At 39.0% G+C, this 13,839-nt stretch overlaps 1 protein-coding gene across 11 annotated transcripts in view; it reads left to right on the forward strand.

Moving 5' to 3' along the window:
• The window catches only part of ESRRG (estrogen-related receptor gamma), a 683,317-nt gene that overhangs the window by 370,402 nt on the left and 299,076 nt on the right, over nucleotides 1-13,839 (forward strand). The window lies entirely within an intron of this gene.

Genomic DNA, 13,839 nt, shown 5'->3' on the forward strand with positions numbered 1-13,839 from the left:
CATCCTTGCTGTCACTACTGGTTCTTGTATAGTCAAGCCCCACTCTGTGCAGAGCAAATCTTTGCTCAGTTAAGCGAGCGTCAGTCACTGGTAAGCTTGGCTGCCGGCCTGAGGTTGTTAGGCTTTTCCATGCTACACCTGAATGAGATATTGATGAGACATTGCTACCCAAACAGAGTTGAGAAGCTGGATAAATAAATAAATTAATTAAATTGTCACAGGGCTGACAGAATAATTTTGAAAATGCAACTTACACTTCCAGTGCAGAAGCAGAACAAGGGAAGTGCTGCTTGCTTGGTGTGAGAGGGTATACCATTTGGTGGTATGAATATTTTTTTTTCTCCTGGCTTAAAGTTGTGGATTTGGAAAGGGAGGGCAGATGGAGGGAGAGAGGTACTGGCAGATTATTAACCTGTGTTAGAACCTTTTGGTCAGTTACTTGTTTAATGTGAGTAGGCTTTGCCCTATTATCTATTCAACAAAAGCTCCCCAAAACAAAAAGATGTGGAATAAAGTTACAAGGCTTTGGAGTGGGAATAAAACTCTTAACAGTGGGTAATTTTTACTTGGGGGCAAAATAAGGATCAGAGAAAATCAGGGACGGGTAGAAAAAAAGACATAAAGTAGGAATAGTTTTTAAATAGGAATGGCTGGCAGAGCTATTAATCACACTAAGGGCTCGGAGCTGCAGGGATGGAGTGAGTACAGCTAAGACCAAAGGCAGAGGCTGGACAGAGAGCCCTGAATACACCACCAAACTCCTCCCGCCCAAAATGTAAGAGGAATGTCCTGTTTAAATAAGCTAAAACAACGTCTAGACAAAAATCTAAGGGATTTTAGTAAATATTTAGATTCTTTGGTGCTTACTGTTGAATTAATATTCTGTTGTGATTGTGGCAGTTCTTATTCTCATCTGTAAGTGGAAAAAGTGGATTTTGTGGATTGCCATAGGTTGGTTATTCAGCAGCATTTGGTGATGGGGCGGGGGACACTCAAGAATCTGAACACTCTACTGGGCCTTTGTTTCAAGAAACTATTAATTGGAGGTTTGCAGGGAGAAATCAGAAATTACTGTAGGTTCTGAAGATGTAATAACTTCTTTTAAAATAGATTTTGTACTTGTGTAGTGTGGATGTGCTATTTCAATGTATAATTTATCCTTAGAACTGTGTCTGTATTGAAAAGGGACATTTCTGAGTGTGCCAGCATTCCGTTCCCTCCACATCCACCCAACGTTCTTACCAGAGAAAGCTGTTGGGGGACGCTGTGGAGTAATGTCATTGGGATGGTGAACTGTGGCCCTTCTCACTCCAGTTTTTACTCATATAAGCGCAAACTCCCTGGCTGATGTCACAGAATCTGGACTTTCATGGCCCAGGCAAACACGAACCCACAGAAAGAAATGAAAATACGCACATACGAAAGACGATAGAGCACTCACTAAAACGGCATGGCATGAGAAATTGAGGGAATGTCTTCAAGATATGTAAAATCACTTTTCCTTTTAGTATTGCTTTTCCTCTTTTAACTTTGGTTTTATAATCTATAAGTGGGAATAGTAATATCTAGCTCATAGGTTTGCTGAGAAAATTAAGTGAATAACGTTCCCAGCCTGGTGCTTAGCACATATTAAGTGCTTCTTGGTGATCATTTTGAGAAATAGGGGATATTTAACTGGGGTAGTAAAGGATGGGCATAAACATCTGAAATTTTCTGTCTAATACAATCAGAATTCATGGATGTGTCACCTGTGCAGTCACACAGGGCCCCGTGCTCAGAAGTGCCCTGTGCTTGGTTTACTACTCTGCTGTTGCCATCTTGAAATTCTTAGTAATATTTCAACGAGGTGCCTGATATTTTCACTTTGCACGGGTCCCCACAAATTATGTAGCTGGTCCTGAATATAGTTACTTGATTTTGTTCATGCATTTCTATTTCTTTTCCAACTACAACTTTTATTGGATATTTTAAGCCAGCTTTTGGCAATATCAGACACTGCTCAGTGAATTTTCTCTTTTTTGACTTTTCTTACTGCCATGCTTCTTCTAAAAATGCCCAGTTTGACCCAAGCAAATTGCAATCCTCCCACTTCCTTTGTCCCAATGCCCCATTTTCTTGGGAAGATGTGCATTACTATTCCTTCTTCCCTGGGTAAAACTTGCTTGGCCTCCATAAGGCTCAACTTCCACACTTCCCCAAGCAGAAAAAAGCACACCTCAAGCTGTCGACACGGCATCACAGCCTAGTTTGATGCTTCTCCAGTCACTGCACTGCATGGTTTACTCTTTGAGGGAAGGGACATTGTCTTTTTTTAACCATTATTCTGACACATAGTCAGTATTCAGGGTTTGTTGATTGAATGAGTAAGCAAACAAACTGATTACCAGATCTAACAAGTGTACAACTAGCTCATTTTTGTCTCTTCTTTTTATAAAAAATGTTTCCTGCTTTCCACCTGCAGAGTATTTTTGAGTAATGGGATGCCTCAAATGTACGCAATAGGGACCAGATGGAAAAACAGATAAGCAGGATTCCCTCTGAAGTAGAAATCAACTCCTCATTATCAAGAATCGGTAACTCACACAACTTAATAGCAGGGAAACCATCCAATTTTTTAAAGAATGGGTAAAGGGCCTGAATATACATTTTCCCAAAGAAGACAGAAAAATGACCAACAGGTCTATGAAAAGGTGCTCAATATCATTAATCATTAGGGAAATGCAAATCAAAACCACAATGACATATCATCTCACACCTGTTAGGATGGCTATTCTTAAAGACAAGAGATAAGAAATGTTGGCAAAGGTTTGCAGAAAAGGAAACGCTGTACACTCTTGGTGAGCATGTAGATCAGTGCCCCCATTATAAAAACAGTATGGACATTCCTAAAGAAATTAAAAAATAGAACTACCATGTGACCCCACAATCTCTCTTCTGAGTATATAACCAAAGGAAATGAAATCACTACCTTGTAAAGATATCTGCTATCTGCACACCCATGTTCATTGCAGCATTATTCCCAACATCCAAGATATGAAAACAACCTAAGTGTCCATCAATAGATGAGTGGATAAAGAAACTGTGGTATATTTTTACAATGTAATATTATTCAGCCTTTAAGAAGAAGGTTATCTTTTCATTTGCCACAACATGAATGAACCTGAAAGACAGTACATTAAGTGAAATAAGCCAGACACAGAAGAATAAATACTAGATGATCTCACTTATATGTGGAATCTTCGAAAAAGAAAAGTTGAATACAGAGTGATAAAGAATAATACAGTGGCTAACAAGGGCAGGGGGCAGGGAGTTGTCGGAAATGGGGTAGGTAGTAGTAGGTCACAGGATACAAAATGGCTGATATAGAACTAGGAGTGCTGGCATGCCTGTAGCCATAGCTACTCTGGAGGCCAAGGCAGGAGGATTACTTGAAGACAGGAGGAGTTCGAGTCCAGCCTGGACAACATAGCAAGATCCCATCTCAAAAAAATTCAATTTATTTTCTTCTGAAATAGCAAATATGTTGAATGAACAAGTCTAGAGATCTAATGTACAACATGAGGACTACAGTTAATAGTATTGTATTTGGAATTTTTGCTAAAAATGTAGATTTTAGGTGTGCTTGCAATAAATAAAAAATGGGCAATCGTGAGATGATAGATATGTTAATTTGCTCGATTATAGTAACCATTACAGTATGTGTATATCAAAACATATTGTATGCTTTAAAAATATACAATAACGTTTTAAAAAAAGAATCGGTGTGAAATTAAATGGATATCATTGTATACCACACAATCAATTAAATGAAATGTTTCTTATAATTCCTATTCAGTTTGTTAATACATTAACACCTTCAAACTCTTGTCCTAAGGTCTGAAAGCGTGTTTCTTTAGTACAGGGCTTTATAAACTGATGGGTTTATAAGCCTTTAACATATGAACCCACAAGATAACAGAGGACTCATGTAGGGATGAGTTTGACAATGGGCAGAGGTGGGAGTTAGTAACCTCTGTGAAATGGAATACTAAATTTTATGAGCATATGCAGTTTTCTGCAGAGAAAGTCCCCAGCTTTCATCAGATCCTCAAAGGAGCTTCTGGCACAAAAGTAATTAAGGACCCCTGCCTTGGTATTTCAATTTGAGAAAATGATGTTTCTTTCTTATTAAAATACAGTACTGTATATAATGACTTATCATTATTAAAGGGGTGTTTTCATGGCTTTTAACAACCCCCTATGTATATCCCTGTTTATTAACTGTGTATTTTGGATAGATGTTGCTTAAGCAGTCTTGTGTGTTGGTTGAAATATTTGCACTTGCTTTTCAAAGTTGTCTACCACTTCCCTCCCTTTTTTGTCCAGCCTGTGTTCTTGCTGCTTTTGCAAATTTTTCAGTGTACAGTGGTGCACCATGAAAAGGCAATTGAGAAAGCCCATGTGTCATTGGTTCCTTGGTGGTTCATTCCATTTGTTGTTCTGGATTGATTTTAGAATTCGTATCATCAATGTGCTGGGGGTACTGGTGACAGTATGTTAATGGTTTCCTGACTGGGCAGACAGCTGTGTTGAGAGGTGTTAAGTTTTCAGTAACATCATCTGTTTTATTAGTTCAAATTTACCTGCAATGTTAGCTTATTTACAACTGAATTTTTAATCTACATTTCTTAATTTAGCACCTTCTGTTTCTTTTCTTTGTTTTAGCATAATTTCATTTGAGTGCTGAGATTCCTCTCCCCCTCACAGCAATAAGTAAGGATATTTTTATTTGCAAATAAATGTGGGGTTTTTGGGGGGCTGGGGGAGACTCCCTTTCCTTAAGAACATTACACGGTTCTAGGGCTACATAAGTGATAATCCCAAATTACTGACTAATGAAACGTGTGCCGTTATCATTCCAGATAAATTCACCCAGTCCCATGGAAGTGCCCGGAATGTTTCTGTTTTGCTTTTTCTAGTTTGTGTTTATGAATGTATGATGTGCCTGGGATTGGTAGAAGCAAAATTTTGTCCCCTTGGTGTGTAAGATTTTGCAAACCTTTTACTGATATGAAAACGTAGTTGTGATCATATATGCCAGTGTTCTTGGCTCTTTCTGTCATTGCATATTCCTCATTTTCTTTCCTGTGCATTCTTTCCAGTCCATCTAGAGTCTGAATTGAGAAACCATTCATAACTTCTACATTCTTATATTCAGTCTTCTTTTGTATGGATTAACCTTACCTTGGTAGGTAAATTGTGAGCTCCTGGAGGTCAAGGGCCCCTCTTCATTGTGCCTCCCTGCTTGAGTGATTATAATCATCACCTCCTATCCTGAGGAATCAAAATCATCGTTTAAATTGTAGTTGTGTGGGTGGTGTATTGCTAGGGAAATACTTTTAGAATATGGAAGAAGAAGCAAGACAGGACCATTCTGAAACCAACAGAAATGGTAGACCACATTCTGCTGGTCCTGAATGTGAAATGTTTAGGAATGAAAAATCAATTTCATGTTTATCGGAATTCCTTAGTCAAGAGAATATTTTTCCCCCTTTGTTGGTGTTTTTAAAAGGGTCTGATAGGAATTTCAAAGGTGTAGGTTAAGTAAGATAAGGTTACATTTACTGAGTGGGCTCTTTGGGGACAGCTTACATCAGAGCATATAGTCTTCTTGGACTAGCAAAGAATAATGGTTATGAAAATTAACCATTTAGGACTAGAGAAGGTCTTGGAAATTATATAGCCAAGCCTCTTCATTTTGTCAGTGAGGGGATTGATTCTCCAGCTGATTTAGGTCTAAGACTGTGATGATTTAGACACCTTTTCATGATGATTTAACTGGTATTATTAATGGCAATTAATACGAATCAAGCACTTCTTTAAATGCTTTGCATATATTAACCCATTATTCCACAACAGCTCCATAGGTAGGTATATTATTATCCCGCTTGTAAAGATGAAGAAACTAAGGTAAGAGAGTGTAGTTCACTCAGCTAAGATCCCATATTTCAGTCTGTTTGTTAAATCTGTACAATTTTCTCTATCACCACAATTCCTACTCTAAGCCAAGCTACCATCACCTCAGTCCGGACTTCTGCAAAGGTCTCCTAACCAGTTATCCTACATCCACTCTTACTACCTAAAAGGATTCTTCCCTTGTAACAATCTATTTAAAATTCCAATCTGGTCATGACACTGCCCTGCTGTTGATGATCACAAGTAGCTTGCAGGATTTTCAGGAGGCAGCCCTTCCTGGCTTTCTGGAGGCCTTTTTCATCCTCTTTTCCTTGTTAACTGTACTACAGTGCTTCCTCCAAACTCCCTCACATGCCAGAACTTTGCACATGCAGGACCTCTATCGTGAGTGCTCTCTTACTTATAGAGGAATTTGTTCATAGACTTACCATTCATATCTTAAAGGTCCCCTCCTCAGGGAAGTCTTCTGTGACTCCCTAGCTAAATTGGATGGCACTATTACAAGCCTTTGGACCCTCGGGGACAATGTCTTTTTCGCTTACTGCTGTGTTTCTAAAGTTAATACAATGCCTGGGAGGTTGCAGACAAGAAGTATGTGTTGAGGAAGAGAAAGCAAAGAAAACAGAAAGAAGAAGGAAAGATGGAAGCCCTAAGGTCCCAGGCATAATTAATGTTCTCTCTTGGTTCAATGAAAAGAATCAGGGTTTTGCATTACAGGATCTGATTCCAGGCAAAACCATACTGCTTACTTTTGGGAAAATGCACAGATTGAGGAGGAAGGACAAAAGAGGGGTCAAAAGTGATGCTGAGAAAAATTCCAAATAATCTCTATAGATACTCTGCCCTATAGGAGGTAGAGCATGACTCTCCGGTCCCTGAGTGTGAGCTGTACTTCCTTCTAAAAGTACAGTACAAAATAAGGGGTAGAAAAGAATAATTTACAGGAGAGAAGCTAGACAAACACTACCTTAAGCAGGTGATCAAGGTCAGCATCAACAGTATTAAGTCATGTTGGTAGTACACACCCTTGATATGATGTGATGAAAACAACACTCTATGTCTGTGGTCTCCCTCCCCCAAACCCACAACCCCTGTCTGATCCCCAAAAAAACATCAGGCAAATCTCAGTTGAGGAATTTTACAAAAGACCTGATCAGAACTATCAAGGTCATCAAAAACAAGGAAAATCCTAAGGTAATGGGATTTATTTTTTTTCCCCTTTATGGAACCTTTGTTTTCCCAAGAGGGATTTATCAGACTATGTGAGTTGGTGGATCTGGAGGGATGGGGATACTGTGAAGTATCTATCAGAACTAACTCCTGCTACTGCAGAACATAGTTCCCACTTATGGAAACTGAGAAGGTATTTGGTGACATTCAGGAGAAGCCTAAGGAGTTATGGCAGCTCAGTGTAATATGACATCCTCATCCTCGGTGGGATCCTGAAACAGAAGAAGAACAGGTAAACATTAAGAAAATCTGAATACAGTATGGAGTTTTGTTACTAATAATGTATCAATATTGTTTTGTTATTTGTGACAAATGTACTATCCTAATGCGAGATGTTAACAATAGGAGGCCGCACGTGGTGGCTCACGCCTGTAATCCCAGAACTTTGAAAGGCCAAGGCAGGCGGATCATGAGGTCAGGAGTTCGAGACCAGGCTGACTAACATGGTGAAACCCTGTCTCTACTAAAAATACAAAAATTAGCCACGAGTGGTGGCACACGCCTGTAATCCCAGCTACTCGGGAGGCTGAGGAAGGAGAATCGCTTGAACCTGGGAGGCAGAATTTATAGTGAGCTGAGATCGTGCCACTGCACTCCAGCCTGGGTGACAGGGCGAGACTACGTCTAAAAAAAGCCAAAAATAAATAAATAAAATTAAGGAAGTTTAATTTTTAAAAAAGTGATGCTGACATTTTGAGCTTGGGTGTCTGCGAATGAGTGTCATACAAGCAGGAAAATCCACCAAGAAATTTCTGGCTTTGAACGTTAGAAAGTGTGGAGAGGGCTGGTGGTAAAATCAGACCTCAGGGTTAAAGAGATGCCAGGAGCTCGGGAAGGTGGAAGATGAAGTTCTTCAGAAAGTGAGACAGGGAGAAGAAGGAAGGAAATTGGATTAAAGCTAGAAGAGACAGTAGAGGCCAGTGAAGGATTTTTTTTTTTTTTTAAGATTTGGAAGACTGTGTATTTATTAATAACACAGGATAAGAAACCACTCAAATGCTAGTTTCTTTCATATTTAAGAGTGAGGCACTACAATAGTGATCCTTAGATGCAATGATAGGAACTGTGAATGGGTTCTTTCTACTTTAGGGTGATCTTCTAGGGAGCCAGTTTTGCTATTGTTGTTGTTGCTATTGAGGGCATCCCAATAGCCCTCAATATTGGTGTCTCTGGGCCTTTTCGCTAGAACATTCTTTTTCTCCAGAGCAGGGTCCTGCAGTGGTCTGCCTTGGAGATATACAATTGCCCGAGGGCATCTGGGAGCCCAGTGGGGAAGTGGGGTAAGGGTATGCATGCTTTCCTGTAATGCTCTCATTTTCAGCAGGGTGTCTCACAGCACCCCTCTGCTTCTTCCTCACCCCACTGCTCCTTCTATTTCTGTTATCAGAACTTCTGTAGCTAAGTTTTTACAAAGAGAAAGTAGGGAGGAAGAATGGTTGCTCTGCCTTTTAGGAAGTAGGTGGAGGATGTTGAGGCCGACTTCAGCCAGCCCCACTTGTTTTCAGCCCCAGGCCTCACAGGCGTGACCCATGACCTACACCAATATCTGGTATACAATGCCCCATGATGCCTGAGATTTTGGGGAGAAGAGTCCTGCTTCTTGTTGACATCCCATTCAGTCTGTGTTTATGGTTCACTTCCTGTATACCTCTTGATCAGTTACTATTCTGCACTCTGCTTTGTAGCTTCATATACCATGGTTCAGGTTCACCTGTGACTCCTATTTCCATTAAAGATGGAGAATGTTTTTCTGTTTTTGTCTCCTTGTTTTACAGATGATTCCTGAGAGGAAGGAGACATCACAATCTTTAACTTCTTAACATCAAAATTCCAAGATTCAAAATTTAAATTGCCTTTGTTTTCCTAGAATTGTATTCATGTTTTAAACATATATATTACAATTTAGAGACCAGGTGCAGTGGCATGCGCCTGTAATCCCGGTTACTCGGGAGGCTGAGGCAGGAGAATCGCTTGAATCCAGGGAGCTGTTGCAGTGAGCCAAGATCTCACCACTGCACTCCAGTCGGGGCAACAAAGTGAGACTCTGGCTCAAAAAAAAAAAAAAAAGAAAATACATAAAATAAAATAAATACAATAAAATAAAATTTAATGTATTTTAATCTATTTGTTTATTTTAATGAAAAAACACATGTACATTAAAGAACATAGCTGTTCATTTATTTTTCCAGTGAGTCTGGTTAGTTTAAGGTTTAGTCTTTAGAACATGTTATTTCATGTCTTTGGGTCAGTACTCACATTTTTGAGAAGTAAGCAGTCTTTGTCAAGTGATGCAAGAATCAAAGCTTGTTTTCCGGAATAGAAATTAACTGAACCTGAGGCCCTTTTTTGTACCACCCCATTCAGTTATTTTCTCTTTTAATATTTTAGTGAATTTCTTAGACAACAAAACTAAAAAATGGTTCTGACCGTTGGCTTCCTGAGCTGTATTTAGTTGTCACCTAGTTTAGGGTGGAGACAAGAAAGATAGCATTTGCTGAGTCGTTTCTTTCCCTGAAGAGAAGAAGGCTAGAGATTATCCTGGTTCATGTTCCCTGAAGGTATAGCCTGTGCAATCCAGGGAAATTATTTCCCAGTGAAAGGCTGTCCTTTTCATTCATGCAACTTGAACTTCCCTTTGGTAAAACTTTAACTGTGCTGAGCAAAATCTTTGCTTTTCTTCTTTCTACTCAGTGAACCCTTTTCACTAACACTCTGGAGTAATAATTCTAATAACTATCTCTCAGAGGAGATCATTGTCTAGGAAAGGGGCTTAGTCAGTGGGAAAAAAGAGAAATGTTGCTCTGTTAGTAAATGTCAGCTCAAGTAAGCACATCTCCTAAGAGGTTTCCAAATGGATGCATCTTTATTTCTCTACATGGTAATGGGATTATTTTACCCCTTTATGTAACCTGTGTTTTCCCAGTAGGAACTTATCAGACTATGGTGGATGGTGGATCTGGAGGGATGGATATACTATGAAGTATCTATCAGAACTAACTCCTGCTACTGCAGAATATAGTTCCTACTTACGGAAACAGAGAAAGTATTTACTCCCGGATTCCCCCCAAGTGATCTAAGTTACTAAGAGAGACTTACCTTTAGGATTTTTTTTCCCCAAGTCGCATTGAGTATAAATAATGCTCCCTAAACCCAAGACCTACAGGAGTTTATTTCTTTTACACTTACGTCAGCCTTTAGTCTTTCCCATCATGCTGTCATGTCTTAGCTGGTGAGGCCAAGTTTTAGTTTGTAATCATGAATGCTTATAAGGCAGAAGGCCAAGGCTTCCTAAATTGCTCAGTGAGCCTCATTGTAAATTTATATTGAACTCTTAATGGTAGGAGCATTTAAAAACTTGGACCTTCTAAAAAGTGATCTCATTTCAGAATTTTTTTCTCTTCTGTATTCTCTGGATTAAACCACAGTATTAAAAAAAAAAAAATTCCTTAGTTAAGCCAGAAGTCTGGAAGTGTAATTGTCATTGAATTTACTTTAATGATAAAAACAGGAAGGAGAGGATCATTCATTCAGAAAATGGTTATTGGATCTGCTATGTCCTTAAGCACTCTGCTAAACCTGTAGATGAATAAGATGTGGCCCTTATCCTCAAGTCACTTAAAAATTAGAAGAAAAGCAAAACAAAACAAAAACCTGTAGTACCTTTTGCTTTGTATTAGGCCACATAACAAATTACTTGAAAACTTTAACCGCTTAAAACAACAAATATCTATAATCTTATACAATTTCTGAGAGTCAGGAACCTGGGAGTAACTTATTTGGGTGGTTCTGTCTCAAGGTCTCTCGTGAGGTTGCACTCAAGGTGTTGGACAGGGCTGCAGTCATCTGAAGATATGACAGGGCAGGGGAATCCGCTTCCAGGCTCCCTCACGTGACTGTAGGCTGGAGGTCTCAGTTCTCACCATATGGATCTCTCCATATGGCTGCTTACAACATGGCAGCTGGCTTCCCCCAAAGCAAATTATCTGACAGAGAGAGAGAGAGAAAGAGAGGCCCAAACAGAAGTTGCAGTGTCTTTTATGACCTAATCTCAGAAGTGACATACCTTCGCCTCTGCTGTATTCTGTTGGTCACTTAGACCAATCCTGGTACAACATTGGAGGGGCCTATGCAAATATGTAAATACCAGGATGGGGGAATCATTGGGGGCAATCGTGGAGGCTTCCTACCCCAGTCATCCATCCAAATACTGGCCTGCTCAGTGTCCACGATTAGCACCAAAGAAGCATGATCAGAAATATCCAGATTTTAGCCAACACTGTGGGACCAGAAGGGCAGTAAAATTTAGAGACTGAGTGGTGGACATAGAAGATAAATACGGATTTTCCAAAAGGAGCAGGAGCCTCAGATACCTGTCTGGGAAATTTGTTTTATAGAAATTCTGAATTCTAACTGTATTGCATGTTTCTGATTTTACAAAGAAAGGGATTTAAGGTTACTGATCATATTCCTATCTGCAGCAGACTAGGAGCAATTCTTTTCACTCAGGGATCATGGTGCCTTATGAAAATGGAAATGGGAACAGCATGAAAAGCTATATTGAATGAGTCCCCTCCATGGCTCCTATGGTATGGCATCAAAACCAACTGTAGCTAAGCAATTTTTCTTCATGTGCCACTACATTTCACGCAGAGTTTGTTGTAAAATAATCTAAGAAAAATTTTTGCGAGTGCATTTACAAAATTATTACTAATCTGGACTGAAGTGGCATATTCTACTGCATAGTTCTCTTTTTAATGACTAAATTGTTTCATGTAAAGGAGTCTATAAAAAGCATTTATTCAATTTAAGGAAATATGCCAGAGCCTGTATGTATGCTTCCTAATGCCACTGCTTCATCTTTACTTTTAATATGTAAACAACGCCTAGGCAGATTCGACTTTTACCTCCCCTTTTTCCCTGAATAGTTGCTTTTCAAGTAATCGTTGATGGCTGTAAGTATCTAAGTATCTTTTCTCCCCGGCCTTCCCCTGCTTTAACCTGGCAAAAAAAAAAAAAAACCTGGAAATATATAGAGTAATAGCTAGAGGGACAGGAAGAATAAATTATATTGGTATTACTTTCTAGTACTGTTCTTATGCTCAGACTGACTTCTAGTTCTTGTGTAATACAGGACTAGGTCTGGAGAAAAAGACCTGATAGAGAACATGATATAAAACAAGATATTTAGCAAATATGCATGAATGTCACAGAGGTAATGAATGAGGCTGACCAAGTGCTTCTTGTCATTGTGTATGCACTTAGGTAGGTCCTTTTGGTTATGTTTTATTAAAACATTCCACTTTAAATTTGATATTTTAGGTGCATATGTTATTGATAAGATATACTAATTATAGGGAATGTCAGGAAAACTTAACCCTTCCTCTTAGAGATTTAAAATAATTTTTTTTCATATTTCTTATTCTGAGAACAAAGAGAAAATCTACTTGATAGCAATGGGACTGATTATAATTTTTGTGGAAAAGAAAAATAAAAAGGAAGGGTTGGTTCTAGGATTTTAGCAAGGCATTTAGTACAGCATCTAGGTCTGAATTTCCTTATCTGCAAAACTATGCAGAAGATCTATGTGATTTTTCTGTTTTTTCCTAGCTCTAAAGTTTTATCCAAAAATTTGCACTGGTTGACTTTCTTGTGAATATGTAATTTTTATCCACCAAGTGGTATGATAAAAATGATAGTGCTTATAAAGTAAGTACAAATTATGAATAATGAAAAAATGTTCTTGCTTGTAAAGTGAATTCCAAGATTACTTTTGTAAATATATCTTAGAATGTGATTGTAAGTATGAGAGGGTCTATGGCTCCAATGTATTGATGATGAAGGACATGTGTCTGAGAAATTAAAGTGATGGTTTCCAAGGAATCTTTTCAGAGATCACATCTTTCCTCTGTATATTAGACATTCTTGCACTGCTATAAAGAAATACCTGAGACTGGGTAATTTATAAGAAGAGAGGTTTAATTGGCTCGTGTTTCTGCAGGCTGTCCAGGAAGCATAGTGGCATCTGCTTCTGGGGAGTCCTCAGGAAGCTTGCAATCATGGCAGAAGGCAAAGGGGGAGCAGACCTATCAGGTGGGGCAAGCAAGAGCAAGAGGGAGAGAGAGTTGGGGAAGGAGGTGCCACGCACTTTTAAATGACCATATCTTGCAAGAACTCACTCACTGTCTTGAAGACAGTACTAAGCCATGAAGTATCTTCCCCCATGATACAAACACCTCCCACCAGGCTCCCCTTCCAGCACTGGGGATTACAATTCAACATGAGATTTGGATGGCAAAAATATCCAGATTCTATCACCCTGATATGTTGTTCTCTGTGATACAGAGTTCACTGCTTACACTTCTTACTCTAAGTAAAGAATACTTTCGACTACAAGTAACAGAAATACCAATTAATGTTGAAATAAGCATTTCATTTTCCCCATCACAAAAATCTTTGAGATAAATACTTCCGTTTTTGTTCAGCTGTTTCACAATGTTGAAGTTCTGGCATCTCTCTGATTCTCTTGGCCTTTGCATTAAGAGCACAAGATGGCTATCCCAGATCCAAGCAATGCACCTCTACACAACAATGTCTCAGGCAGATGTCTATCCTCTACCAAACATGGATAAAGAGGATGAAATTACCACAACTGAT

The sequence above is a fragment of the Mandrillus leucophaeus genome, unplaced genomic scaffold (assembly GCF_000951045.1).
Source record: "Mandrillus leucophaeus isolate KB7577 unplaced genomic scaffold, Mleu.le_1.0 Scaffold309, whole genome shotgun sequence".
NCBI lineage: Eukaryota > Metazoa > Chordata > Mammalia > Primates > Cercopithecidae > Mandrillus > Mandrillus leucophaeus.